The 27,827-nt window shown below is 36.7% G+C and overlaps 1 protein-coding gene across 7 annotated transcripts in view; it reads right to left on the bottom strand.

The window, feature by feature from the left end:
* Positions 1 to 27,827, bottom strand: part of Lrrc4c (leucine rich repeat containing 4C) — a 1,324,975-nt gene that overhangs the window by 1,038,690 nt on the left and 258,458 nt on the right. For 6 of the 7 annotated variants that reach the window (XR_015046506.1, XM_085834625.1, XM_085834628.1 and 3 more), the window contains exon 2: positions 22,299 to 22,479. The gene's annotated coding sequence lies outside the window, so the exon portion shown is untranslated. Of the gene's footprint in view, positions 1 to 22,298; positions 22,480 to 25,530; positions 25,575 to 27,827 lie in introns of all 7 variants that reach the window. The other variant, XM_029473970.2, reaches the window with a different exon arrangement.

Raw genomic sequence — 27,827 nt, forward strand, 5'->3', positions numbered from 1 at the left:
CTTTTCCAGCAAAACCAAAACTGAGATAGGGATTGCTTTCTTTTGATTCCCATAGGATGCCTTTGCATCATAAACAGATATTCCTTCTGACTCATATACCTAGGAGGTGCTGGATGCCACCCAGCTGTCCGTTGTTTGCTTAATATCTTTCAAGGCACTGCCCCTCAAGACAGACTATGACACACATGTTCTTTAACAGGAACACTCAGGAGGTTTTAGAGGTGTATTATCATGTATAGAGGAAAACAACAACATAAACATTGCAGGTTAGTGGGTAAGCAAATAATCGACAATCAATGCAAATAAACAGCTCATCTAAGTGCCTCATGACCACGAAGGGTTTAGCACCCATAAACTGATATCAGTGGCAATAAAATCTACCCAATCTATCACAACTCGATACCATCACCTTCATCTTGAACTCCAGACCAAACACTAACATATCTCACTGAGATTGGAGTAGGAACTGTGTGTATGAAACAGATATATGGCATTTAAAGTACCCCTTATTTTAAAGATCATCACAATTTGATGATATGCTCTTGGATCAGGTAATTTGGGAAAGGAAAAATTCCACAGAATTTTGAAACAATCAAATTCTATTATTTTATGTCTTATTTCTTAGCTATTGTTTGAATTCAACCATCAAATATGTGCAAGTTTTACATGTATAAATTGTTTATAACTTTATTTAAACAATAGTGTGTTACAACCTATGATTTTATGAATAAACATTGCCGGTACTAAGTCTGAAAGAATAATTCTGGGTATAATATCATCTTTTCAGGAAGTGAAAAGTCAGAAAGTATTTAAATATCTATTATTTCTGTTATTTAAAACAAGATTTTTCAGTACTTAGGAAAAAAATGTCAATAAACTAGAGTTGGATCTAAAGAGCAGTTATTTCAAGGAGGTGGTGACATGCAGGTTTGAGCAGCTAAGAACAAATTCAAGTCTATAAAAAGGAAGCATAAAACACCTAGGTTCCCTGTGTACGATAACACTTAGCATAAGCAAGTGGTAAAGAGAAGGTGTGAGTGAGAAGCCTGGGATGCAAAAGCAGCAGCCACCAGTGGTCTTGGGAAAAGAGAATTTTCCGGGGGAATTTCACTAAATACACGAGCTGCATGAGTATTAGTGGTGAGCAAGCTTTTATAAATATACAGGAAGACTCCGAAATAATGCAGAGATCATTATGAAGCTCAGATGTTATAATGTCAGGATTATAAATAGAAAAGCCGGTCTCTTGGACATTCTACATTCACTGGAAAATTGAAAAGACTGAAGAAAAAAAGACTCTAAAACTTGGTTTTTAACTGTTTTAGTGATTTCATCTCCAGTCACTCTTTCTTTTCCTAAAAGCAAAAAAAAAAAAAAAAGCTAGTGGGCATGTGTAATGAAGAATTTACCATTAATAAACTCCACATGCTCAATAATTGTTGCATGAGCGTGGGTTTTATGTCCTTTCATGGCTCTAACCATGTAATGTTATATTATTTTAAAACATATTTTTAATTATGTATGTGTGGGAGTTAATTTATACTTATGTATATGTGCGTGGTGAGGCCCACACATGTCAGAGGTGTCAGATGCCCTTTGATCCATAGCTGTAAGTGGTTATGAGATGCCTGATTCCAGGACAAGAATCCAGACCCTCTGAAAAAGCAATATATGCTCTTATTCTCTGAGCTCTCTCTCCATTCCCTCTATATTATTGATTTTTACAGTAATATAAAAGATGACTACTTTATTTACCATGTATTCTAAAACTGAATGATTTCTTACAAGCAGTGGGAGAAAAGATAGTTGTTCTTGGATTTGTTCAGTAGTTCAATTTCATCTTCAAAAGCCTCTGGTATTTCCATAGACTCCACATGCTCAGCTTTACAACATTTTTGCTAACCATGAGATCGTGGGTGTGCTGTCCTGGCACATATGGCATAATGCCTCAAATCAGGAATTATCTGTATATTTAAATGTTTCTTTCTTAAACTCGGACCATAAGGCATTAGCCTTCCTCATGTCTCTTTGTTTAGAACTGTATTATATATCAATGCATGGTATTGAACTGCCTTAATGAAGAACTGGTGATTGTACTCACCACAGAGAGAGGTGAGCTGTGCTAACATGATCAAACTGGGCTGAAAAAGGCTTTCAGTGACAAATAGTGTTGGTCATAAAATAATTCCACTTCTAGATTATAGTTGTACAAGGCAATTAAATGGAGCAAAAGTTGATATGAAGATGCAAAGATGGATAAGAACATGTAGGCTATAATAATTAGCTTAGATTTTATTGTGAACCTTTTGGATATTTGTTCTGTATACAATTTTGATTGCAGCCTGTGCTAGAGTAATTCAGTCAGATTATTTAACATAATGGTCAAATTCTTTTCTTTTATGTATTTTCTTCCCACACAGCTCCATCCTTTGCCTATAATACTCCAGGCATGCTAGCCTTCCTATAAGGAATTGTTCCAGTGACATTCTACAAGAGATCCAAGTACTGCAGTTTTGCATTAGTGATATTTCTTCTATGCAAACAAGGGCACAGAGCTTATGGTTTACTCTGTCTCAGAATCAAGACCTTAACTATAAAGTTACTTCTTAATTTACAGTTTCTAGGGAGATTTCATAAAATTTATGTATTCTTTCTTACTTAAGTGATATACTCATTTTAAAGATGTAAAGATCTACATGCTCAAAATTACAAAAATAATGAGTCTGCACCTTCTTGCTTTCGGTGGTTTTTTTTTTATCTCTACTGAAGATTACAGGGCCTAAGAAAACCTAGTTGTCAGCTTGCATGTAAGCTCTAAGTGTTTCATGACAGAGAATGAAGAAGGTTCTGGGGGATACTGACAAAAAGAATCTGCCCACAAACGCCGACCCCCTTTAAATTACATTTCTCCTCTCCAAAACCCCCTTCCTGTGAGGCTCATGCTGGGGTGAAAAGTTTAAATGCTGTAAACACCCATAAGACAAAAAAGAAAGGTTCCAAAGATTTGACATATGCAGTGTAAAAGTCTCTATTTAAGGAAGCAGCACTGTGGCAGAAATGAACAGAGAGGTTGTCTGTTCTCAATTAAAGCCAGTCAGAGCCTGCAAGTTCCCAAAACCAGTCCCAACCTGACACCTAGTGGTGACTGAAGAATTAACCCTTCAAGTCCTGATGGCATTATTGAGTCTCCAAGTTCTTCCTTGGTGATTCCAATTGCTTTTTTGGAAAGGAATTCATTAATTTCACAGGGAAAAATCAATTACACACAAAAGCTCCTTACAGGAAAGTGCTAACTCCATAGTTTTGAAGATGGTACCCAACCTCGTTTCCACAGTCCTCATGTGTAAATTGTTTCTTCCTCGGAATTTATGAAGAATGTTCTCCACCCTCATCTAACATCAGCCTATTTACAAATTCAAAGATCTGAAGCCCTTCCCTTCCTCTTCCAAATAATAATTTTGCATCTTTAATAAGTGTGATAAACCATCTCAGGAGATTATAGTACTCTGAAAGATTTTGGCACTGGCAAAATTTCATGAAAAAGTTAATTATTCAGAAGTGTTTATTTAAAAATGCTGATTTCTTTAGCTTTTATGTATTACATGGGCTTTTTTTTCATTACTACTTAGGTTTTTCTCTGTACCCCAAAATAATCAAATACACACATGAACACATGCATGTATATGTATATGATGTTTATGTATATGTATATGTATATGTATATGTATATGTATATGTATATGTATATGTATATGTATATGTACACACACCCTGAGAAGAACAATCAAGTTTTTATACTCAGCCTGGCAGGAGCCTTTCCAGACAAGTTTTTCAGCAACACATTCTTATTCCCTTCCTTGGAAATCATTCTTGTTCTACTTGATACATTAATTTTTCCTGACTATAGATTACTTAAATACTCTCTGTCTCCTTACTAATCATGAAGTCATCATATATAAGTTGGTGAATAGATGGAGAGATTTAAAATCCTGTGTTTAATAATGAAGTGATGTCAAAAATGATTATGCAGATATTGGATTACCTTTTCTGTCTAGAAAAATCAAATTAAAAGAATTGCAGAAATGTTTTGACTTTCCAACACTAAATTTCCATTCCTATAACACTACTTCTACTTCATCCATTAATTAGGAAAAGAATTCACTTGCCCTCTCCCAAATTTACCTATGCACCTTAGAGAAATTTGCACTCTCTGTATAATTAATCCCATTCTTCCTTCTACCAAGTTTTGAAAATGAGCTTCTAAAATTCCCATTTTATGAATAAGGCAAGTGACGTTTTGTAAGTTGTTAATCATCTAACTGGGAATCCTAAAGCCATGAGAACATGCTTTCAGCCATGGTGGTGATCTTTACAGGAATGTCTCTGAAGCTGGAGAAAGATGAAGTGGAAATTCCATACAAAAGTGAGGCTATGCCAGTGCCTGGCAAATACAGAAGTGGATGCTCACAGTCATCTATTGGATGGAACACAGGCTCCCAATGGAGGAAAGTACCCAAGGAGCTGAAGGGTTCTGCAACCCTATAGGAGGAACAACAATATGAACTAACCAGTACCCCCAGAGCTCATTTCTCTAGCTGCACATGTAGCAGAAGATGGCCTAGTTGGCCATCAATGGGAGGAGAGGCCCTTGGTCTTGCGAAGATTATATGCCCTAGTACAGGGGAATACCAGGGCCAGGAAGCAGGAGTGGGTGGGTTGGGGAGCAGGGCAGGGAAGGATATAGGGGACTTTCAGGATAGCATTTGAAATGTAAATGAAGAAAATATCTAATAAAAAAAGAAAGAAAAAATAGCTAAAAAAGAGAGATCTACTTAATATTAAAGTGATTGTCTAGGAAACGTGTATATGTGCAAAAATTCAATTAACACAGAGTTGATAAGATATAGGAGCTACATTTGTGTAATACCTGATCAGTAGAGAGCAGTGCATTGAAATTGTGCTCTTCTTTTCCATTTCCTGGGCTGTAGCCATCATGGAGGATCTTATTGCTTCAAAGAACCCTAAATTCACTTCATTCTCAATGGTTCACTATTCCTTTTGCTTTTTTTCCATGAAGATGGAATTTACATAGAAATGTGGATAATGAAAATAAGGGGTCCATGGCCCTTACCTTTCATCCTAAATATGACATCATTTTGACAACCCATTACCAAAAATTCTACCATGATATAGAGCATATATCCTATAGTTTTTTAAAATCTCACTTTAGGAGCTAAGTGGAAAGCAGTTGCTTTGGTCATAACTTTCCAACACCAGCAAAGTTAGATGCAGAATTATAATTACAAGCCTGGAATCTTGCTGAGAGATGCACAAAAAGCCCCTTTGAAGGTATTGGCTTTAGATAAGTAGCATTAAAAATTAAAGTGGAAGTCTTTACTTTGATAAATGCAAATAGTTCTATATTCCACAGGCCAGACAAAGAAAGCCAAAGCACATAAAGGGATGACTACTGATCAAGCAGATGCTATCACTATAGAACATAATAAGCCGGGTTGCCTTGTGACATGATTGGGTAAATTTATATGCCAAATTTAACTTCTATTGTTTCAGCTTCCTTATCCACTGCATTAAGCATTCAAGGTACCAATGTTTATGTTGGCTAATATTTATTACAATGGTACCTGTAATAAAGTTAGCCATCAAAGGGCTAGTGCCAATATAGCCGATGACATATCTGTGTGCACAATATTCACAGTTGGTAATGCTTGCCCTTCAAGACAACCTGTGGGAGGATGTCATGTGAAGAAATCACTGACAGGAAGAAGGCATTTGCCAGGCATGTCATTCCCACTCTGGATGTGAAACTGCCACGCACAATTGTAATATCAGGATGAGGCTTCACATTCCTCATTCGTTGAGATGATAGGATGACAAAATTAAATAGGTCTTTGTCATATCATGTTTTTGAGTGTCCAGCTGGTGGAGGCAGAAAAAGCAATTTCAGCGCCACTGAGAACAGATTTTGGAAGAAAGTATTCTCCAGGCCTTCTAGAAATAGATAGGCTGTGATGCAGACAACCAGGAACTAAGGTTAGAATCTTATCTATTTTATTTTTGAAGGAAAAAAGACATGATACAAGGCAGAGGTGTTCCTGGTAAATGCCAGCCTGGTTAACCAGCTTGCCAAAACAAGTGTTGGTATAAACTCGTTAAAATCTAGTGTTTTCAACACTTAACCCCCAGGGAGACAGAGTAACTATGGCAGAAGGTATTTGATACCAGAATCCTTACCTAAGCAGCTTCCAGCAGCCATGCACAGACCCAACTAACAATCCAGGAGTTGACTGTCAGAAGCATGACCTGAAAAGTCACACACTTCCTCCTCTGAATGGTGGCAGTTCTCAGATTCCTGGCCTCAGAAGACTGACAGTGATTCTTTTCTTTCCTCATGGAATCCAGATGTCACAGTGAATGGCATTCTCTACTTGTCAGTGAAACATGTCTACACAGAGCTCAATCTTCTGGCTTAATTTCTCTTAGTGGTGCAAAAAGTATACTTAAAACCTTTTATGTTGTAAGAGGATCTCTCTCTTGCCTTATTCGTTTCTTCCTATTATGTCACTGAACACCTACTATGTGTTACATCCTGTGAAAAAATAATATGAACAATTCAGGAAATACTGACACCTTTAAGTGTCAGACAAGAGAAACAATGTATAAGTAAAGATCCCAATAAACATGATGTCTGTAAAGTTTGAAAAGTCATGTGAAAGGTGTGAGAGAATGTAAATTAGCCTGGAGGGTTGTCCACTTTAGATGAGATGATAGAAAATGATATTTCTGGATGTCCTTGAGGAGAGGCATGATAGGAGTAAGAACACATTCTGGGTTTTATGGAAATGATTATTGTGTGTAAACATATACAAAGGACCTGATCAAGCTCAAAGTTTTAAAAGCAAAAACAACAACAAAAACAAAAAACAAAGCCAAAAGAAACAGGTCAGTATGCTCAGGATTCACTCATGATTGGAGCAGAGCAAACAAAGGAAGGGTGACTGTTGATAAGATGGGAGATTGGGCTATTCAGAGTCTGTATAGGAACAACTAGGCCACCCTTTTAGGATTGACATTTATTTTTGACATGATAGAATGTCTACATCACTACATTTTACTAAATGACAACACACAGCATCTTTTTTATACTGTCTGGGTACCTAAGTCTTGCGCGTGCCCAACTGGCCAGCAAGAAGGAAAGCTGCAACAGGATCCTTCCGCACATGTTTATTGGGAGAGCTTGATTGCAGAGGGGAAGAGACCCCCAAGCCCAGAACTGGTGCTGCTTATATAGGCCTAGGAGAGGCATGTCTCACACCCGGATTGGTTGTGCTTGGGTTATGCTTACCACCTCATTTGCATGCCTACATCTGATTGGTTAACTTCTTGAAACAAGTCAGTATGCTCAGGATTCACTCATGATTGGAGCAGAGCAAACAAAGGAAGGGTGACTGTTGATAAGATGGGAGATTGGGCAATTCAGAGTCTGTATAGGAACAACTAGGCCACCCTTTTAGGATTGACATTTATTTTTGACATGATAGAATGTCCATGAACATATTACACAGGGAAGTCCCCTACTTCAATGTATAGTTTACTTGGAAAGTTGTGTGGAGAATGAGTTATTATACAGATAAGACTGGCAACATTGAGAACAATTGGGAAGCTGCTAAAGTGTACACGGTGAGAGATGATGTTGACAGTAAATGTTGACATCATTCAAACGTTATTCTGTGTAGAAAAAGGAGATATTGTATTTTCCTAACTTTATGAATTAACAAAGCTGTCAATCCTTGTTCCTTAAACTTATATATCTTCTAAATAATGGCCAGGATTCAAATCCACACTAGTGCAGATCAAAGACAGGCTTCCATCCCCACTGTTTAACTACCTTTTACAGTAGGTTTGGCAGGAAAAATTCAAGCCTCCAATCCTTATCTTCTTTGTGTGTGTACCTGTGGATTGAGCACTACTGTTTCTTATGTGCTAGACAATCTAACAATCATGAACGCTCTATGAAGCAGACACTATTATTATTCTCATTTAACTAGAAGTGATCTGAGTCCTAGAGAAGAGAAAAGCTTGAAAAACACAGCCGAGTCATCTTTCAAAATGCACCTATTATTGTAAACATAATGTTGGGAGAAATGACACCATTGAAGTGGAGTCTCAGACTGTGTGCTGAGCTCATTTGATGGAACACTGAGTTAGGATCTGTAAACTTGGGTTCTTTTTCTAGCACTGTATATTCTGGGCCTATCTAACAATCATGAAAGCTCTATGAAGCAGACACTATTATTATTCTCATTTAACTAGAAGTGATCTGAGTCCTGGAGAAGTCAAACTCCTGGAGAAATATCAGAGGTGGTATTTTAAACCATTCAGGTTAGCTTTGAGGCCCTGGATTTTATCACTATGCAACATGGGAAGCAACTTCCTTAGAAATCACACATTCTGGAGGACAGCCATCAGTAACCTCCATGAACTTCCAATTAAGGATTTATACAAAACACAACAGCTTTTTATAGTGAGTTCATCAAACTACTAAAGATTAAACAGGCAGAGCTGTTTAAAACACATCATAGATGAGAAGATGACAGCTGTAAAAAGAGAGAGATAATGAAAGATCTATATTTGAGCCATCTTTAAGTCTTCAAATTATCACTTGGGGTTGGCTTGTTTCTAATACTAATAAAAGACGATACAGATGGAAGTGCCCAGCTGTACTGCCTGGTGTTTCTGATACAGCCATTCCTCAGGCAGGTCCAACTCAAAACACACGTGTAGGTTAGCTTCTGACACATATCAGCAAGTCAGGTCTGTAGAGTCCCACAATCAATCATAGAAAGCGTAATATTAAGAAGGATCAGCAATGATTTAAAAAAAAGTCCCATTCATTTCCTCCCAGGTTTTAGAAGCATGACAGGTCAACCATCATCTTCAATAGCTCTAACCTTACTCTCAGCTACCCTGTGATACAGTCTATACATGTCCTCTGCATCCACTGTTACCTGAACCACTTGTATCAAAATTACAGTCATTTCCATATGCACTTTTGTCTTTCCTAGGCTTCTCCACTTTAGTAAATAAAATTTAGTGAGTTTAGGTTTTCCAAGGACAGGACTGTGAATCACTTTGCCCATACCAGATTCTCTTAGTATCACAGAAGCTACTTGGGAATCAGAAAATTAGACATTGCTATCTGACCTTATTTTGCTAGCGAGTAAAACTTCAAATAGCCACTCAGTATTTTTCTAAGAATCTATTCTCTAATCTATGTGTCACCTCTGTTCTCATCAGAGGGAAGGCTGTGTAACTACAGCAAAGAGACGGTAACCTATAAGTCAAGAAGAAAGTCCTCACAGAAACTCAAGTCCATCGAAAGTAGACAATCAGCCTATAGAGCTGTGTGCACATTAGGTTCTGCACAAGGCACCAAGTATAAAGTGCTTTGCATGGTCAGCTTAAGGAAACTGAACCAAATTTGGGTTCTATGAGATAAGATGTTGCTCTAACAAATACCACCTAACCTGGAGGGTCTTTGGTGGTGAGCAATGAGAATCTTGAAGAACTTTGAAGTGTATACTATTTAAACACAGATTATCTTCCATGAAATGTGAAATTATGTACTTAAAATAAAATCCAGGAGAGGGTTTAGTAGGTGTGCAGATTAGTTTTTTTGTCAACTTAACACAAGCCAGAGTCACTTGGGAAACAACTTCAATTGAGAAAGTGCCCCCACAAGCTTGGCCTCTGACCAAGCCTGTAAGACATTTCCTTGATTGATAATTGATGGAGGAGAGACCAGTCCATTGTGAGCAGTGCCACCCTAGGGCTGTTGGTCTTCTAACAGGTAAGAAAGCATACTGAGGAAGTCATAGGGAAAGCCACTAAACAGAACTACTGCGTGGTGTCTGCATAAGTTCTTGCCTTCGTGTTCCTGCCTTGTTTAAGTTCCTGCCCTAACTTTTCTCAATGATAAAATTTTAACTGAAAATATAAGATACAGTAAAGTCTTTCCTCCCTCATTTTGGTTTGACATGATGTATGACCAGAGCAATAGAAAGCCTAACTAAAACAGTAAGTCATCTTATTAAAGGGAAGAGGAGAGCTTGGAAAACACAGCCGAGTCATCTTTCAAAATGCACCTTTTATTGTAAACATAATGTTGGGAGAAATGACACCATTGAAGTGGAGTCTCAGACTGTGTGTTGAGCTCATTTGATGGAACATTGGGTTAGGATTTGTAAACTTGGGTTCTTTTTCTAGCACTGCATATTCTGGGCCTAATAGTTCAGCCATGTAAACCTAGTACTTAGGAGACAGAGGCAGGAGATTTAGAAGTTCAGTGTCAGCCTGTGCTATATAATTTGAGGCCAGCTGGGTATACATTGGATTCTGTTTCAGAAACAAGAGAGACATGTCTATAGCATCTCAGAGAAGAATGAGAGTTGAGTCATTACAGGTTAACAAGAAAGTCAAATATGACAGGGTTGCAAGAATATGATGAAATTATTATCTAGTGCATTGCAAAAGAACTTTGTAAGACATACCTTTGTACAATTGTATACCTTCATTTTGAAAGAATACAATAATAGTGTTGAAAGCACACAGCTTTTTTTTTATCAGTACTTTTTGCAAAATATGAGGGGTGTGAAAGACATCAAAGGAATTGTCAGGTGAAATAATCACAACAACAACAACAAAAAATACTCTGAAGATTTGGAAAATGCTCTGCAATAGCACACAGGGGAAAAAAAACAAAAACAAAAAAAACAAAAGAAAACCCAAAACAAAACAAAAGAAAAACCAAAACAAAACACTAAAACCATTTTCTGAATTGAACATCAAAGGTGAGACTCTGCTACCCATAATTCCTTTCTGAAAGAGATTATGAAGAGGGTTTACTAGCCATTTTTAACTACAGTCAAAAATAGGAATGAAATTGTTCTAGCAGATAGTGCCAGCTGGAACTAAGTGGGAGACAAACAATAGGGCAGAATGAAGGCTTGCTGTCTGAATTCAGGAACTAGGGAGTGGAACAATGCTTTCTTACCAAGACTTTGAATAGTCTTTAGAAAAAAAGCATGACTGACCAGACAATTTGGAGGCCATTCTGGCAGTTACTCTTCCTACAGGGCAGCAATGCTCCCTTCTAAGATTTAAAGAAAGAGGCCACCCCCTTGTTGTTAGCAAGTTAGGGAACAATTGGCCAGCAACTCACAAACTGGGCACAGGATTGTGAGCCTGGGCACCCTGTGGAGCTGAACAATTAGGACCATTTCTGAGAGATGAGGAAGTCTAAGCTAAAAGACAATGCTCCCATCTTAATAAGCCTGAAGTACCCAGCAGCCGGGCAGAGCTGTTTACTTTCAATCTTTAAAATCAATTGAAATTGTCTTGATGGATTTTGAACTTTCTTGGGAATATTTTCCCTTGATATTTTCTGATTCCTGTCCTTTAGAATGTGATTATCTAAATTATACTTCTTCAAACCTTGCATGAAAGCTTCTGGTTTTACAAGCTCACAGCTGGGGAGAAAGTTTTTCTCAACACACATCTTTTCCCTCTTCACCTCTCTCTGCTACAGCTGAGATTGACTCTTGGGTTGATTCTGAAATGAAGTTACCACTTTTAACATCTACTTCAGTGGAGCAAGTGCTTATCATGTGTTACAAGGCACGAATCTTGGCAACCCTTAAACTATCATGGACAGAACTGTGTCCTTGAAGTGCATGGGTTGAAATTTTAAACTCCAACATGACTCAACTTGGACACTGGATTCACAGAAGGTAAAATTAAATATAAAAAGAAAAAGAAAAAGGACACCTTGTGTGTTTTAGTCATAGAAAATTACATTGTATAAGAAAAAAGAAGACATCAGTCCCTCTCTGTCTCTCACTCCCCTCTTAATCATGTTCCTACCCTTCTCTAGAATATCAGAACTCCTGAAATGTGAGAATATATATATATTTTAAATTCTGTTGCCTAAACCACACAGTCAGTGGCATTTTGCTATGGAAGTTCAAGAAGAAAACACATTATCAATTGTCAGCAATAGGCTAGTGAAAATGTCTAACATATAAATGTATATAAACCCGAAGGCACGAAGTGTTTTCTCTTCTACTCTTTGGCAAACTAGGCTAAGAACAGAACAAATAACAAACACAGATGAGAAAGAGATAGAAATCTCACTGTTTCTCATTTATATATTGTTGAGGTATGGGACACAGCTCTATGTCAAAGGTATCCTAATAAAGAACATACAAAGTTCTCATGAAGTCATATTGGAAGTTTAGAAGGGTTTGGTGGTCCTACTATCACATTGTAATGGATATGCCCCTTGCCCTATGAAGAGCTAGGTTTATAACCTCGGTCCTTCAGTTTCCTCCTCTATCAAATGACAATAAATAAAGTTATTTTTCTGCATAACTAAAGGTGTTCATAATTTCAAACTTTAGAAATTGTATTAGAATAATATAAACTTCATGAAAGATTTCTGACTTTCTTTTTTTTTAAGTTTCCTCTTGCTTTGGTCACTGATAATTCAAATTATATTAAAAATCTAAACCTCAGTTTTTGTATTTTATTATATACATAGCATAAAAATTCATAATAGGTTTATTATGGGGTGTGAAATAATTGATCCATAAAATGACTTGGTAACAAAGTCCAAAGAATTTTTATTTTATGTAAATTATACAAGGAGAGAGATGTTAGTTTTCATTTGAGACCCTCTCTCCTAAAAGCCTCTTTCTTTTATAAATAGCTGTAGGCTGATGAAACACAAAGGGACAGAGAAGGTGTTAGTCAACTCATTTCAATTTAGTCTAAGCATCTATCATGTAGAAACAGTTCAGGTAAACTTACATCTGTGTCTACTACTTCAGTCTTTGTTAACACATCTTAGATGTGTCACAGGCAACAAATGGTTCAGGATCCCAAATCTGAAGTGATTGCAATACTTGAGTAGAAGAGTTACTCAAAGATACCAAACATTAAATTGTAATAGACATCAGATAATAGATTTATGCATGGTCTAAGAGTAAACTGCAAGATAAACAAGCACTTCAGTGAGCACGCTCAGTACCCTTCACATCTCTCTTCTCTTCGAATTACTCCAGCTATCCTATAGCAGTCTTAATGAAACCGGACATAGACTGAATTACATTCTCGGAAAACTGAAACAATCACATATCAACGTACATTAAGTCCTTTCCCCAAAGATCTAACAGATGCAACAAAGAACGCAGAAAGCACATTTTGACCTCTGTTTGTTCTTCTCATTTGTGCACTCTGCTGTGAATCTGATTTGAACTCATTAAAATGTTCTTAAGTGTACTAAATCTTCCATTAGGAAAAGACACATGATGCTTTCAGACAAGCTTCTTTCCTTATTCTACATGTTCGGCATCAGAATTGATGGCCTAAAGTTCTTTGAAAGATCTACCTGCTACACATGGGTAGATAAAACACTGAAATATGTTTTCAGTGAGAAAATAATTTAGGTATGCACACTTTACCCTGGATATGAAAAACAGGAAAGACATCTTTAAACATAAACACTGGACTTCTCTCTCTCTCTCTCTCTCTCTCTCTCTCCTTCCTCCCTCCCTCCTCAGTCTCTCTTCCTCCTTTCCTTCCCCTCCTTTCTTTCCTTTCTATATGTTTTTTCCCAGGTTTTTGTCTCTTTGTTTAAGACAGGTTTAAGTTTTCTATGTGTAGCTGGCTGTCCTGGAACTCACTCTGTAGACCAGGCTGGCCTGGAACTCAGTGATCTGCCTCCCTCTGCCTTCCTGTGCTTCCCTAGTGTTGGGACAATAGGTGTGCATTACCTGACACTGCTTGCCCTTTTCTTTTTCTTCTGTGCCTCCCCTCCCCTCCCCTGCCCTCCCCTCCCCTGCCCTGCCCTCCCCTGCCCTCCCCTCCCCTCCCCTCCCCCCTTCCCTCTCCTCCCCTTTCCTTTCCTTTCCTTTCCTTTCCTTTCCTTTCCTTTCCTTTCCTTTCCTTTCCTTTCCTTTCCTTTCCTTTTCTTTTCTTTTCTTTTCTTTTCTTTTCTTTTCTTTTCTTTTCTTGCCTGTGGTCTATTCTTACACAGAGGATCATTAGTGATCCAGAGTAGAGAAACAGCATCTCTAGTATTTCTTTTATTTTTTTCAATTTTTTATTAAATATTTTCTTCATTAACATTTCAAATGCTATCCTAAAAGTCCCCTATATCCTCCTTACTCCCCTACCCACCCACTCCCACTTCTTGGCCCTGGTGTTCCCTTGTACTGGGGCATATAAAGTTTGCAAGACCAAGGGGCCTCTCTTCCCAATGATGGCCGACTAGGCCATCTTCTGCTACATATGCAGCAAGAGACATGAGCTCCGGGGTACTGGTTAGTTCATATTGATGTTCCACCTATAGGGTTGCAGATCCCTTCAGCTCCTTGGGTACCTTCTCTAACCCATCCATTGGGGGTCCTGTGTTCCATCCTATAGATGATTGTGAGCATCCACTTCTGTGTTTGCCAGGCCCTGGCATAGCCTCACAAGAGACAGCTATATCAGGGTCCTTTCAGCAAAATCATGCTGGCATATGCAATAGTGTCTGCGTTTGGTGGCTGATTATGGGATGGATCCCCGGTTGGGGCAGTCTCTGGATGGTCCATCCTTTAATCTTAGCTCCAAACTTTGTCTCTACAACTCCTTCCATAGGTATTTTGTTCCCCAGTCTAAGGAGGGACAAAGTATTCACACTTTGGTCTTCCTTCTTCTTGAGTTTCATGTGTTTTGCAAATTGTATCTTGGCTTGTTTCTGGGCTAATATCCACTTATCAGTGAGTGCATATCATGTGAGTTCTTTTGTGATTGGGTTACCTCACTCATGATGATACCCTCTAGATCCAATCATTTGCCTAAGAAAGTATTTCTTGCCTCCTCATCTTTATGTAATTCCTTAGCAAGTCTCAAACGATGGACCAAGTATGTATCAATGACCAAAAGTACTACTTCTTTTTTCTTATTAACAACACTTAACAATCAATCTTTGAACTGTGAAGAGTAAGCATCCACCTGTGCTTAAAAAATATAAAAGCAGCATGTTTTACTTATTTAAAAGATACTCTGATATTATCACAGTATAAATATTGATCAGGTATGTATAAAATCTAAAGTCTAAATTGAATTTTATTCATAATTTCCTTCTACATTTACTTTGTTCTCACTCTCTATTGTTATTCATGAGTATGTATAATATACCATAAATCTCTGTAATAATTATATTTAAATATAATTTACCTATAAAATACCATTGATCAAAAAGCATAATTTAGAAGTTTTTAATATCACCACATGCTTGCAAAATGATCATGAATAATTGTGTTTTTGAACATTTCATCACTTCTATCTCCCTTGCCTCAATAACTGAATTCACTTCTTTGTTAGTAGTGAAGCTAGTGTTTTAGAGCAATATTCAAAAAACAAAGTCAGCCTCAGCATCCCGTGTGTCTTGTTCCTTTTGTGTCAGGCTTATGGGTAGTTTTCTTAGATTTTTATTTTTTAAATCATATTTACTTATTTGTTTGTAAGGACAGATGATGATGCCTCTTCACCACAGAATGCTTCCAGAAGTCAGAGACAACTTGTAGGATCTGGTTCTTTCTTTATACCATGTGGGTCCCAGGAGTTGAACTCAGGTATCCAGGCTCAGATTCACCCTCTGAAACTATCTTATGAGACTAGTTAGTTTAGTTCTGTAGAAGATATCTGGCATGAGTTCACTTTTGCTTTCTATGCATTTGCTTATTTTTGGCATTTAATACAATATTGATTTAATTTCATTATAATGTTTTTAAACTATGTGACATTTTCTGTCTATGTTCACTCAGCATAATTGTTTTAATAGTTTATTTCTGTTACAACATACATCAGTATTTCATTATATTTTCAAATTTATAAGTGATTTCAGTTGTATAAATATTTAACATTTTGTTTATCAATTAATAAGTTGACATTTGAGTTATTTTCATCTCTGGGATACTGGGAATAATATTTCTGTAAATATTCTTGTAAACACTGTTGTATGGATCTGTGTTTTTAGTTTGGAGGAGAAACATAATAGTAAAATCTCTCGGCTGTATTGGAAATGAATTGTTCTAACTTTTAATACATGTCAAGATGATTTTGAAGTGTCTATATCATTTCAATATACTACTATGCATGCACTTAAAACTTAAAACTTCTTATATAAGCACCACCTTATATAAGAAAATTACCTTACATTATTTAATGCTACTTTTGAGCATACTGCAAATGTAGAGGCTACAAAAATTTTTGACTATTAAAGATCTGTGCTTAGATGCCTCCCATGTAGTAAAGTAAGGCTGAGCTATTACTATCTTTCATTTCACAAAAAAGGTTTAATTACCTATTGTTATAAATTTCAGCAAAATTACAGGATAGAAAACCATGAATTATTTTATGGAATATAGACCACCAAAACCAAAAACAACAACATGAACAAAAGTCATAGTGAATGTAGTTAAGTGAAAAAAAAAAACTAGAAAATCATCATTAACTTTGCATTTTCATGTCAAGGAGGTAGAATGACACTGAGATGAACAATGCTGAGATCAGCAAATATATCATATTAGAAAATTGGAAGAATAATGCGATTAAAATGTCATTTCAAGACTCATTTTTAAAGCAAAAATATGTGGGTGGGTCTACAATGTATCATACCAAATGCCAGTCCTCCTAACAGCCCAGTGTGGAGCCATTCAGCTGTTCTATTCTGCTTCCTACATTAAGAGCTGTAATGGCAAAGAGGACTTTCTTATTTGCTGACAGTTATGTTGATGATGCAGGAGGCAAAATAGCATTTCTCTTCTGGGCAATGTTAATTATGGAGCACTGACAGGAGTTCAAAAATAAATCCAAGTCCTTCAAGGCAATACCCCACATCAATATAATGCAGAATGTAAGACACACAGAGCATTGTGGGAGAAGTGTACGCTTCACACAGTATCCCTTCTTCTTCAGTAAGTAATGGGACCCAGGCTGTTTCTAAAACGCAATGAATATTTGAAATATATGCACCCATACATATATATATATATATATATATATGTATATATATATATATATGTAGTGATAAATGGATTTCACCAGGAATATATTATATTGAATATTAATTTCCAGTTACTTCTCTATTACAATATTATTCATAGTTCCCTACTAACTTCTCCAATGCACATAACAAGTTTATTTGCTCTACTGTCTCCTCTTTTTAGTCATTTGGATGATATATTTGCTGATCTCAACATCGTTTATGTCAATGTCATTGTACCTCTTTGACATGTAAATGAGTAGTTAATGCTGATTTTCTAGTGTTTTCACTTATTTATATTCATTATGTTTTTGTTTTGTTTTTGTTTGTGATATATATATCATATAGTGTTCATATATAATGATATGATATATATCAACAGTTAATGAAAGCACCCATATATTAGAGCAAAATGAGGTATATGGGAGGATTTGGGGGAAGGGAAATGGGAAATGATGTATTTATGTTATAATATCAAACATTAAAATAAAAATCTTGCCTATCTCCATTTAAAATAAGAAACAAATAAACAATAGTGAAGTTTAATCAACTTGTCCAAGGTCAAATAACAAAAGGATATTTATATTTCCTACTTAAGTTTGTCCAAACAGCAAGCAATACTACTTAATAATATTATCTTGAGAGCATATAACCAAGGGTTAAAAAGCATTGCGGTCCATTGAGTGAGTTAAATGCATTTAAGACTGAGATCTAAGACTAGAACCAATCAAATACACCATGTACACAAGCACAAAAGTTTTCTTTGTTGTTTCTTCCTAAGGCTGAGAATCATCTTGATGACAAAAAAGAGGAGAAAGCAAAGCAATTGCATTTTGCTTCATGCTTTGGGTAAGGTAGTAGGTAACTGGGAATACATTGTAGTGGGAATTTGATATTAATATATATTATATTCCCAGTAAAAATCCACTTACCATGCAAAATTTAGCTACCTAAGTCTTTCTTTTGGTGATATTTAGCCTCACTCTGTGTCTCTTTTCATGTAAACATGGGCTTGGCCTTCTCTGTCCTTCCATAGTTCTACACAGAAAACATTCAGTGTGTTCTTAGATATTGGGGCGATTCTCTTCCCTAAATGGCCTGGTTTCTACAAGAGCAGAAAACAAAATCTAGTTCAGTTATTACCCAACTTGAATATTATGAAGCAAAGCCAGGAAGTATTTAAAGCATCCCCTGAAGAATGAATACACTTTTAACTCTTATTTTATTTAAGAATCCACTAAAAGCCACTGGGCGGTGGTGGCACACGCCTTTAATCCCAGCACTTGGGAGGCAGAGGCAGGCGGATTTCTAAGTTCGAGGCCAGCCTGGTCTACAAAGTGAGTTCCAGGACAGCCAGGGCTACAGAGAGAAACCCTGTCTAAAAAAAAACAAGAATCCACTAAAAGTACTAAGCTTCCTGTTGCTTAGCCATCCGTACACAAGAAGAAAGAGGGTATACTTTAGGGTGCTAGTTCTTCTTAGCTTACCAGGATGTGTGCTGAACACAGAAAGGACCTGAGATTTTATCATTCATAAACTCACCCTCTGCATAACATGGTTTGGGGATATCTGAGTCTGGAAATGGTCTGATTTAATGTACAGGTTTTAATTGGAGATTTATTGACTTCCATGGGATATATAAATGGGCTACCTAAACTAAGTTTACATTTTCTCTCTTAAAAGAATAAGCATTCAAGTTTTTACTTGAAAGACATTGGATTTTAAAGGTGTGAAGTAGCAACAATAAATCCACTGTTATTTTCACCATTTTATTATAGCTAAAAACCATCTCAAAACTTAAAAGCATAATTAATAATTTGGTTCAGCATTTTGGTTTTGTATTTCTCTGAAACTGAAGTGAGATGATTAAGTTATTAAGCAGAATTGTTCATTTTCACATCTATATGACCACAATGCACATATGTGAAATATTTACCAAAAGATTGCAAAGTCACCCTGGAAGTGAGAAAAGCGAATTGCTACATGCAGTTCAGTGAGGAAGAAGAGCCCTCTCACCCTTGGCATCTGCAGTCAGTATTTTCACATTATCTAAAGCAAGTCAAACAATGGGGCATCAGGAAGAAAGTCAAATGGAAAAGGGCCAGCAGGAAAGAAAGCACACCAGAGGAAGTTAGCAGAAGCCAAAATAGAAAGGTGGCTTTCAAGTAACACTTCATCAATGGCTGAACCTTCTTGAAATGCAGTGAGATGTGTATAGGTGCTTCTACATAAAGGTGCTTAAGGCTGTTGAACCTCCCACAGCCTAAAAATATTTCTACTTACTTGCAAAGGTATTCTTTTTTTTTTTTCAATAGGAAAAAAAATGTTACACACAGTGGGTTAACCTTCTGCCTCCCATTTAAAAGTAAGGATTTTTTTTTGTTAGTTTGTTTATGAGAGTGAAAGGAATTGTTTACTTAATTCTTCTCCAGCTCGGGTCTCAGAGGTGCAGTTCGATGATGCTCTCATATCTGCTCCTCTTGCCAAGCACGAGCTTGTTTGAGTTTTAAAGAACTTCATGCAAGAATCAAAATGTATTTAGAAATTGTGGACGTACCATGGTAGACTGGAGAGAGTGCTCTGCAATCCAGTTTCAATAACACAGAAAAGGCACCATGGGGGGCTCTAAACACATAGTCTGATTCAACCTTGATATCCATTAAGAGACAACTTGAGAGTTGTAAAGGCTTACTTTACAATCAACAAATATTGAAACCCAAATCAAGGTTGATACCATTTCTGACTGGCATACTTTTCCTGAGTAATGGGAAACTTTATGCATTATGAAATAAAAACAACTGTGAAGATGTTTGTTGAGTGCTTTCTTTATGCTAGACACAATTCTTCATTCTTCATATGCACAGCTTTACTGATTTTGATAATAAATTTTGAGGTCAGTGCTGTTATTGTGGTCCTTCTGTCAACAATGGAAACAATGCAGGAGATGAAGTAATTTTTCAAGGGCATCCAAGTAGCAAATAAGTGTTCATGCTCTTAGGTTGAAATATTGCCTGCAACATAAATCTATAAAAAAGGAATCTCTCTGCTTTTCACAAATTATCTCACTTCTTCGTCCCGCCCCCCTCTACCTCACCCTCTGTCTCTGCTTGCCCTTCCCTGCTCTCTCTGGCTACATAGACAACACAGTGCATTCTTTAGAAAACAGATCATGTTTCCAGATCTGTATCCAGGCATACATATGTGTCTGTCTACATATCTAAGAACACTTACAGTACAAGATACAATCTGAAAATTATAAACTACATTTTTTTCAGAAGGATTGCATTTTTTTGTTCTAAGAACCATAAGATTTTGTGAGATAAAGCACAAATGACAATCACTTTCTCCTTATTATATTTATCTCATTTCAAACATAAAAAGTATGATATAGAGCCGGGCGTGGTGGCGCACGCCTTTAATCCCAGCACTCGGGAGGCAGAGGCAGGCGGATTTCTGAGTTCGAGGCCAGCCTGGTCTACAAAGTGAGTTCCAGGACAGCCAGGGCTACACAGAGAAACCCTGTCTCGAAAAACCAAAAAAAAAAAAAAAAAAAAAAAAAAAGTATGATATAAATAAGCATACTAATCATATTGGCATCTTATGAAAATTCAAAGAATCTAATAAATTTCACAATCGAAGAATCATGACCTGTTTTTGAGCATAGCTGCCTTGTAGAAGCAAGTAGCTTATTACCTTCAGTAGAGTAAAAACTATATCACATCTATGACACATGACTATCTATTGACTTGCAAAATAGTCCTGTTGCTAAATTATAAATGAACTCTATTAGCTTGAGACATTTTATATGTATAAAGTTTATGAATACATTAATTTAAACTGAGATGTTTAGACACAAATAAATTGTATTTATGGTATTTACAAGTAGAGTTTAAGATAACAAACCAGTAGCAACAGTATTTCAGTGCATCTGTCACAAGTTCCCAAAGATGCTGCCATACACAAGAGAAATAAAAAATTCTGAATTTCAATTCATTTCTTTTGTGTCACTCTAGACTTGTCCTGTCCCCTCTTCTCATTTTCAATCCAGAGAATAAACTAACTCATCAATCTCCTGGCCAACAACACATTGACTTAGAATTTCCACAATCAAGTTACATTTTACATTATATTGGATCACAGAGTACCATAGGGGGGAGATGAAGATGAAAGATGAGAGAATGGTACCTAAGTATTGGAAATGGTCAAGTACAAAAAAAAAAAAAAAAAAAAAAGAAAGAAAAAGAAAAGTATATAGGGGGAAAGCTATTTATTGTGATGTTTCTGGCATGAGCATACCACTTCGTACCAAGTCCATCTTGTAAACAGCATGTGACTAAAGGTTTTAGACCACAAAATACTTCTAGAACAGTTCCACCTCTGATATATTTTTTAATATTTTTATTACATATTTTCCTCAATTACATTTCCAATGCTATCCCAAAAGTCCCCCATAGCGCCCCCCACTTCCCTACCCACCCATTCCCATTCTTTTGGCCCTGGCATTCCCCTATATTGGGGCATATAAAGTTTGCAAGTCCAATGGGCCTCTCTTTCCATTGATGGCCGACTAGGCCATCTTTCGATACATATGCAGCTAGAGACAAGAGCTCCGGGGTTCTGGTTAGTACATCATGTTGTTCCAACAATTAAAAAGAATGAATTTATGAAATTCCTAGCCAAATGGATGGACCTGGAGGGCATCATCTTGAGTGAAGTAACACCTCTGATATTTTTAAGTGACAGGCAAAGTTATTTGTGAGATTGGAAACCCATCAGGCTTGCCTTCCTGAAATGCAGTTATCATGCACCAGAGACCCAAATTATTTGGAAACTCACTATCAATAGCTTGTAGAAACTGTCTACAGAGAGAAGTGTTTAAGTCAGGCATTCTGAGATGTTCATGGGAATGAAGAAAAGCTCAAGACCAGCAATCTCTGACATGACACCACTGAAAACGCAAGATGACATGAACCTTATATCACCTTCAGGAGCTAGTTACAAATGATAAGTCAACCCATTTGCCTACTTCTCAGAAATGCAACTTCAAAGTATCAGATTCAGCCTCTGATTTTTTTTTTCAGAAGGTCGGTGATCCTCTCAATGAGATAAGCCCATGGCTGAGTTCTTGTGCCACTATTGGACTGATATTTAGGTGTCCAGTTCAATTAGAATAGAGAAATCTGCTCACCTGCTAACCTGTGGCTTATCCTCTCAAAAATATGCTGGTCCAGGCTGGTCTTTGTTCTTTCATGGCACTCACTCTTGATTATTCAGCATTAGGTGATCTTGGACAAGTTATTAAGTCTCTTTGAGCCTCAGTATCCTCTTCATCAAATAGAGATAATGACAGTAAACACTTCATTTGGTTTCTGTGAGGATTAAATGAGATAATCTATGTCAAGTGTTTATCATAGCATCCATGCATACAGACATTTGAAAATGCTAGCTGTTGTTATGATTTAGAATTTAATACCTGGGGATCATTTTTTAAAAGACGGATTTTTATCTTTTCCCAAAGGAAATGAAGACAAACAAATGTATGTCTTGCACAAGAATTAAAGCCATTATCTTATGGGTGTCAAGTTAATTGTTGATATGGTGTGCTATATTTACAAAGGAAATGATCATGTCTTTCAGATCGGAGAATGGAAAAATAAGCGTATACAAGAGAGTTAGGTTTTGCTATAGAAGCACAGCCTTACTTTGTTTCTCCTTTTGCATGTATTAGAAAGGGGAAGCAATGCAGGGGTTTAGTGGAGGGAAAAATTAACACTAGTTCTGGTTCTACTTCTCTTCGTATTCATTCACTCATTAATCTATAAAATAGTGTCTGTATAATAATTACAAATTTTTGTTGAACCTACCATTGACTGAAGCAAAAAAAATCATGCTTATGTTGAAAGTTTAAAAATCCTTGTCTATACATACTATCGGCATTCAAAGAAAGAGCCAGGCACTCACAGACTTCATGAGTGACAGATACAACCACACTCTTGAAGCAATACTCTCCGGTAAAAAATTGAGCTATCAAGACATATTCATGTACATTAAAGAACGGGTTCTCTATGGGTTATGTTGGCCATGCCACAGAAAGGGAGAACATTCTACCACCTGCACATATTCATAGAGGATTCAGAGTTTAGGCTGCTAGTAATACATAGCTGGTATGTGACAGTTCCTAATAATGCCAGCCAGATGAACTGTGGTGTTTAAAGTAGCCTTTACAAGTCTCCTGAAGTCTAAATCTGTGCACTGCCCACAAAACAGTGGGGGTTTGTACTCTGAATCTGGCACACTAAATTCTTCTGATACAGTGCTTTTTCATTGATATTGGTGTGTGAACTACCTGGTGCTTTATCCTGAATGAATCAATGTACTCATCGATCAAGCTCACAGTATGGAAGCAGAAAGGAAAAACCAAAATGTTTCAAATGAATACAGTTGGAAGGATTTATTTGCTATTGCTTGTGCTTGTTTATTTGATGCTTTGTTTTGGTTTTACAGAACATCCATGTGCCATGTTTGGAGAGAATCATCCTGTTTTTTTCTCCTGGTACAGCTTTGCCTTTCTTAGAGGTACTAGGCAGAAGTAAATATCACCACTTGTTGGCTCATAAGAAACATGTAAGACATTTACCAGTGGTTCTTTTTTATATTTTTGAGGATTTTATAAATGTATACACAGACATATGATAATTTACATACTCATTTCGACTTTCAACTATTGTGTTCCTCAATAATGTATCCTCTTAATTTTATTAGATTTAAACTTTCTTAAAAAAATTTTAAGAATGTTACATATAAACACCTTTATGTCACTCTTTTCCATTCCTCCTCTCAACTTCTTCATGTTCCTTCTTTTTATAAATTTATATATATATAAATTTTATAAATTCTTTAATTATTAATTAAATTAATAAATTAATAAATAATTAATAAATTCTTTAATAAATTCTTTAATTATTGCTACAAAAACTCATAGTCATACACATACTCAAACACACACTATGTATATATAACTAATTGAATCTATAAAGCATTGTACATATATACATGCATCCATGGATGAGCACTTTGAAATGAATAGGCAGCCTATGAGTGAGCCTACTCTTGTAGGAAATGGAATCTACTTTTCTCAGAAGACATTGGCTTCCTGTAGATACTCAGTTATGAAAAATACCTTATGGAATTTCCTCTATCGTTTTACTGTTTGTATTTAATATTGATATTTCATGGGTATATATTGTGTTTTATTTCTAGAGGGGACACTATGTAGTGTAGATGTACTGGAGCTTTGAGTTTGTAATCTTTCTGCTTTCTCTCTCTCTCTCTCTCTCTCTCTCTCTCTCTCTCTCTCTCTCTCTCTCTCTCTCTCTCTCTCTCTCTCGTGACTTTTCTTTGAATCTTAGTTATAGGATTTGTGTTGTAGATGTATCGTTTGGTTAGGCATCCCTCAGTGGTCACTTATTTCTGAATTTTGATCAGGATTACTTAGTTGTGAATCCCTTTAAGAGTCTATATCTTTTGCAAATGGAAGCATTTTGGAAGAGAGCTTTGAGTCACACCTATCCATGACTATAACAATAAATATTAGAATAAAATTGGAGATGATATTAGTTTAGGAAAATGGTAGTCCAATTTACCCATATAAGATATAGGGTCATTTAGAACAATGAAAACTTACTAGTGGCTACAGAGAGAGGCTCTCCTCAGTATCTATCAGATGCTAATAGCTCCTCAATAAGGTGTGGGTCTGGAGGTCATCTCCTCACATAGTCAGGGGTTTGGGCAGCATTGATTTTGTACTGTTGTTTCTTGGAAAAGATGAGGCACATCTTTATCCATGAGATGTATTGACTCCATAATTATGATCCCCAATCCAGGGACAAATTTTAGCCTACTAGTAACACTGGACTGGTGAAAAATGGATTTGGACCTTATGTGCATTTATACATATAGATTTACTGATGATAAAGTTGATATTTGAATACTAAAAGAAGTCAGCATTTCCTTGTCCATCAAAACTACAGACAAGACAAATAATTCAATATTCCCCTCATTCCACAGTTGTTCAATTCAGACATCATATGAATCCAATTGATACTGGAGTAATTAACTAAATCTAGAAGGATCCTTACACTCAGTATTCTATGCCAAAACATCTACCTCACTGAGTACTGGGATGATTAATGGGAGTAATACCTGACACATAAGAGGTAGTCATATGTTCTGCACGGTTTATGTAACATTAAACATTGTACAGTGAGAATAATAGTTTAAAGCTATTAAGGTATGTATGTGGAGTCTTTTGTGTGTGATGAAAACTTTTGCTCTTATTTTTTTTTTCTTTTGCCAGCTACCTAAGGTATCTGAAATACAATAAAACACTCAATGGATGACTGCAACAACTTGGAAAGTACCTTATGGCCTGTGCTCATAAAACACCAATCAGATTGGCACCTATCTTCAGAACAAGAGAATGGGGGTTACAGAGAAATATCACAGAAGGACATTTAATAAATCACAGAAGTCCAACATCAGCCCACGCCACTCAACTCAGGAGGATGCTGCTCTCCCTGTGTCACTTAGAGCGTGATCCTCTTGAAGGGACATAGAGAAGCCTGTCACTAGGCATGACTCCTTGGAGTTCTAGCGGTGTATTAGTGATTTTACAAAACTGTAAGTACAGATTATGTATTCAATTAGTACTGCAACCTCTATATGCATATTTTGGAAAACTGAAATCTTGGTCTGTTTCACAAAAGCCTTGCCAAATTACTACTATCTATCCTCTTCCTCGGTGGACTTGTCATGGTTTTCTGAAATCAGTGAGATAGTTTGGAGCTCCCTGAAAGGATTGCCCACATACAGAAAAATCAGAAAATGCACAATGCGCTGGAAACTAGTGTTCCCATTAAAATACATTCATTTTTTTTAATTAGATATTTTCTTTATTTACATTTCAAATGTTATCCCCTTTCCTGGTTGCTCCTCTGAAAATTCCCTATCCCCTCCCCCTTCCCTTGCTTACCAACCAACCAACCCACTCCCATTTCCTGGCCCTAGCATTCCCCTACACTGGGGCATAAAGCCTTCCTAGGACCAAGGGAGTGGATATTAGTCCAGAAGCTCAGAATACCTAAGTTACAATTCACAGACCACATGAAGCTCAAAAAGTAGGAAGACCAAAGTGTGGATACTTCGTTCCTTCTTAGAAGGGAGAACTAAATACCCATGGAAGGAGTTACAGAGGCAAAGTGTGGAGCAGAGTCTGAAGGAAAGGTCATCCAGAGACTGCCACACCTAGAGAGCCATCCCAAAAACAGTCAACAAACCCAGACACTATTGTGGATGCCAACAAGTGCTTGGTGTTAGCAGTCTGATATAGCTGTCTCCTGAGAGGCTTTACCAGTGCCTGGCAAATACAGAGATGGATGCTCTCAGCCAACCAGAGAAGTTCTTAACATAGCTCTCCTGTTCCTCTGTCCAGACTCTTCATAAAGAGTCATCAAGATATACACATATTTTCTCCTCAAAAGTGAACATTATTTTTATATTTTCCACAGTCTAATTTTAGGCTGAGAGGCATAAACTTCAATGTAATGTCTGTCCCACATGCAGACTCTTATCACTCTCACTACTGCGAATTCAGTTTCCTTCTTCAAATGTCAAAGCAACTAATTTCCTTTCATTGGACTAGCTCCTCCATCTATGTTCTTGACTTAAGCTCTCTTGTCTTTGATAGTACCCATATCTGTCAGTTACACCACTAGTTTTACTTTCACCTTGGCTACTATGCTGCTGGCTTATTCTTTTAAAGAATGATCAAATCCTTGCCCCAACTCCTGCACACACACATGAGTACATATGTTTGACATATAGGTACAACTTTCCATTTATAGCCACTGTCCTCTTTTCCTCTACAGACAAACTACACAGAGTAGTTCACTTTTTAAATATTGTAATTTCAAAGGTCTTTTCAGTTTCTATCAAGGAATGTGTGATTTTTCCCTTGTTTCCTTAATCAAACAATATAATATAAGCATTTTCCTGATTGTCCTTCTTCTCTTCCACTCATACAGAGCCTAGTCACCTTTTTAGCCAACTGCCAATGATAGAGTCTCAATTACCTCCCAACGTTATATTCTAGGAGACAATATTCATAATCTGAATAGTTTTTCCTCCTTACATAAATATATATATATACATACATAAATTTGTGTGTAATTGTATATGCATATGGGGATGTTTTCCTCCTAAGCAAATGTTGTGAGATGTGTGTGTGTGTGTGTGTGTGTGTGTATGAGAGAGAGAGAGAGAGAGAGAGAGAGAGAGAGAGAGAGAGAGAGAGAGAGAGAATGAGAAATATCAGGAGTCTTCTTTGATTGTTGCCCATTCAACTAATTGAATTAGGATCTCTGAATTAAATCCAGAGTTCTCTAATGTGTTTAGTCTGCATAGCCATCTTCCTATAGGCATATTCCCTCATCTCTATTTTCAAGGTGCTAGAAACTCAGCAGTAACTTCCTGATGTTTATGTATATCCAGGGATCTAAATTTTAGTTCCTATGCTTGGGCAGTAACTGTTTTAACCATTAAGTCATTTCCCATAAGCCCCTATAATTCAAGTGAAAGAATCCTTCTCATTTTAAAATATCTTCTATTTCCTCTTCTTAGTATCATCTTGTGCATCTTGTAGTTCTTTTATCCCATTCAT

This window comes from Mus caroli, unplaced genomic scaffold (genome assembly GCF_978045245.1).
Source record: "Mus caroli unplaced genomic scaffold, Mus_caroli_1 scaffold_2, whole genome shotgun sequence".
NCBI lineage: Eukaryota > Metazoa > Chordata > Mammalia > Rodentia > Muridae > Mus > Mus caroli.